This window comes from Saccostrea echinata, unplaced genomic scaffold (genome assembly GCF_033153115.1).
Source record: "Saccostrea echinata isolate AGI-Se365-2 ecotype Australia unplaced genomic scaffold, CSIRO_AGI_Sech_v1 ptg000023l, whole genome shotgun sequence".
Lineage (NCBI taxonomy): Eukaryota > Metazoa > Mollusca > Bivalvia > Ostreida > Ostreidae > Saccostrea > Saccostrea echinata.
This window is the reverse complement of record NW_026889772.1, coordinates 6,660,119-6,663,043: the sequence shown is the minus strand read 5'-3', so window position 1 is coordinate 6,663,043 and position 2,925 is coordinate 6,660,119.

Genomic DNA, 2,925 nt, shown 5'->3' with positions numbered 1-2,925 from the left:
CGGTGACAATTTCATTTGCATTGTGTGTACAAACAGAATGTTTTAGCAAAATAATGTTGCAAATGACCAGTAACAAGGTACGTAACACAAGAGTTCCATTTTTATTGAAAAAGCAGTTGTCTATGATGTCAAAAAGCCTGGACTTTAATTTATCGTGGGGATTGGTTGTATATAAAGTTGAAAAGTCGCAAGTTTTTATGCTATTGATTTTGGTTAATTTTTTTTATTTCAAATTTACCAAAAGTTCCCTGGAATTTTTAAGTATCCACATCCGATTTACACCACTTCTCGAATATACTGTTGTACAGTATTCCTGAAGTTTCTCCTTCACTGCTGTAAAATATTTTAGTGAGTAAAGAAAGAGGCTTGGTAGAACATTTACTGGAACCCGCTATGTATCTTTGTAAGGATTTTTATGGAGTTTTGGAATCCAGTATAGGTATGGTAGTTCTAATTCATTTTGATTGTTGGGAATAATAAAAATATTTAAAAATGACACATGGTTTTGAAGAATTTCCTCCTTAGAAAAGTAGCTATGGGTATAAGTTGGATAAAATCCTAGTTCCTCTAAAGTACAATTCAAATAATGAGCCTTACAAAGTCAATGTTGTTACCTGCTTTGTCGGGGGAGACCATAATGTATATACATGTATACGTATAATGTATAGAGTTGGTTTAAATGGTTTGTTATTATGAATTTCCGGTTTCAGTTGTAATTTAGGTTAGGTTAATTCATTTGGTGCGTAAGGCGCGGGGAGACTATTTTGTACATAAGTGGACGCCCTGAGGGTCAGTTGACAACCCTTATTAAGCGTTGAGGATCGGTGACGAGCGTTGGATGGAGGGCCAAGTGCGTCATGTCCAAATGTCGACGCTGTATTGATTTGGTACAAGAACGTATGAATTGGGAAGCGATAGACCCGGGGCTGCGGTGAAAGCAGCTACATCGTGGTGACGACAGAACGGCGCAGGACTTAGACATTTCATGATTGGTGTTAATGGCGATTGCACGAGTTGTGTGACTTCCAGAGCACGTGTGGTTTAGAGCAGTTTTGTGCTAAAGTAACTTTGAATAAATTTTAGTTGTTTATGAAAAAACGCTTATATTTGAATATATATTTAATGATTTCAATTGAGCTTTTTCTGAATATTATTTTAAAAGACAAATTTGGTGAATTATTCATGTGATATAATATCTGAACTTATTGAATCAGAATTGTAACAGTTAATATTGAAATTATGTGAACTATCAGAATCGGTAATAACTGAGTTAACAGTTCAATTTCATTCAATTACTGCGTGTGAGTGGTATGTGAAAGTGAGTGAGTGACATAGAACTTGTTTGGGTTTTTTTTATTTTATTTTATTTTTTTAAATAATTTTTTTTTTGTTTATTTTGATTGATTTTTTTTTACCTTCTTAACTCTACAAAATCCAAAAAGAACCCATTACAATGCTATTTCATGGACATACAATTTCAATCTTTCTGACATTTTTGCAAACTGCGGAGATTTTACATAAAGTACTTTAATGTTAGATGAACTATCAAAGAAAATTTTGTAATAATTGAGATTTAATTTTTGCCTACATATTTTTCGCACCGTATGCATTTCGCTCGCCTTGTTCCCCCATCTTCTTTTTGGTTGAGAGTCAATGATCTGAACTTAACATTTTAAAATTTCATACAAAATCTGAACAATCCTTGAGTCGAAAACACTCATAAATCCATTCAAAAAATTAGTTGACTTTCATATAAACTTTTAACTAAAATATTGTTGATACGATTTTAGCATTGATAAAATAGGGGGAAATCCTACTATTAGAAAGAAAGATTGGGAAATTTGCCTCAAGGCCTAGTGTGAGATTAAATTTCCCCTACGGGAGAAGTTCTACTCTAGAGTACAGATTCCGGGGGGGGGGGGGGAGGGGGGAGGCTGGCTATGAGGGAAATCCTATTCTCTACCATACAGGGCAATTTGCTTGCCCCGTATTGACCCAGGATTTTAACTATGGGTCAGTATGTATAGAAGAGAGTGATAGAAAATCTGAATTTTTTATAATTGATGTGTTCTATATACAATCTTGTGAGCTTTTGAGTTTTAAGATTTTACAGCTGTTGTGACATTAGTTTGGATCAGCTCTTTTGTCAATCTCCCTTGCAGAGTTGCCGTTCGTTCCTCTCTCAGACACCTTTGCAATGGGATTGCGTCAAGATTTTTGACACAAGGTAAAAAACTTGATATTCCAAGGATTATTTCAAATTAAACTAATAGTAATAGAACTACTTAGTATATACATGTACCTTAAAAGACAAACATTAGTGCAGGAATTCAATTAAAATGAATTAAAACAAACGCACTATTTCTTGTGCTTAAAGCTGAACATGACTCGTAAATAGGCATAGTTAGAATGATCTGTCCTTAGATATTAAATATTAACTCTTTGTTTGCATGTACTTTTCTCATGTAAGTAAGCAACAGTGATTTCAGTTCAACAACACTTCATTTCTTTAAATATTTTTCCTATGGGTAAATGGCAGGTACGTTGTGTTGAAAATTAAATAGATAAACTCTATATTTACAACTCTAAATGACATAATTTCCGCAGAGTCCAAAAAACATTTTTCATTGGTGTATAGAGGGTCCTTAATTAAAAAAAAGTACAAAATTAAGCCTGGAATTGAAATCCTTTTACGAACAATTTTCATTTCATGCATCTCAATATGAATCAAGGTACAAATGGTCTTGTAAAAAGTTGACATTTGTACCCTATAAAAGTACCAAAATAAATACATTTTCAAAGAAATCGTATTTCCATTAATCTAGCCTTAGATACATGTATCACTGTTTATAAGCATAATATGAAATTAGAATTGATTTGTGATGTCTTATAAAGGTTTTACACTATGTATTAATAACAACTGAA